Genomic DNA, 681 nt, shown 5'->3' with positions numbered 1-681 from the left:
TGAGAGAGGAGCAACAAAGACAAGGAAGAGACATTGAGGAGCTCAAGCACTCCCTAGGATCTTCAAGAGGAAGAACAAGCCTCCATCACTAAGGTGGACCCGTTCTTTAATCTCCTTGTTCTTAATTTTCCTGTTTTTCAAATTTTTATGCTTATGTTTATCTATGTTTGTGTCTTGTGATCATTAGTATCTTAGTGTCTATGCCTTAAAGTTATGAATGTCCTATGAATCCATCACCTTTCTTAAATGAAAACTGTTTTTATCACAAAAGAACAAGAAGTACAGGATTTCGAATTCATCTTTAAAACTAGCTTAATTAGTTTGATGTGGTGATAATACTTTTTGTTTTCTGAATGTATGCTTGAACAGTGCATATGTCTTTTGAATTTGTTGTTCATGAATGTTAAAATTGTTGGCTCTTGAAAGAATGATGAAAAAGGAGACATGTTACTGAGGATCTGAAAAATCATAAAAATGATTCTTGAAGCAAGAAAAAGCAGTGAATACAAAAAAAAAGAGAAAGAGGAAAAGAAAAACGAAAAAAGAGAGAAATAAGAGTGTGCTTAAGAACCCTGGACACCTCTAATTGGGGACTTTAGCAAAGTTGAGTCACAATCTGAGAAGGTTCACCCAATTATGTGTCTGTGGCATGAATGTATCCGGTGGTAATACTGGAAGACA

The sequence above is a fragment of the Arachis duranensis genome, chromosome 9, assembly GCF_000817695.3.
Source record: "Arachis duranensis cultivar V14167 chromosome 9, aradu.V14167.gnm2.J7QH, whole genome shotgun sequence".
Taxonomy (NCBI): Eukaryota; Viridiplantae; Streptophyta; class Magnoliopsida; order Fabales; family Fabaceae; genus Arachis; species Arachis duranensis.
Note: the sequence above shows the minus strand (reverse complement) of the source record.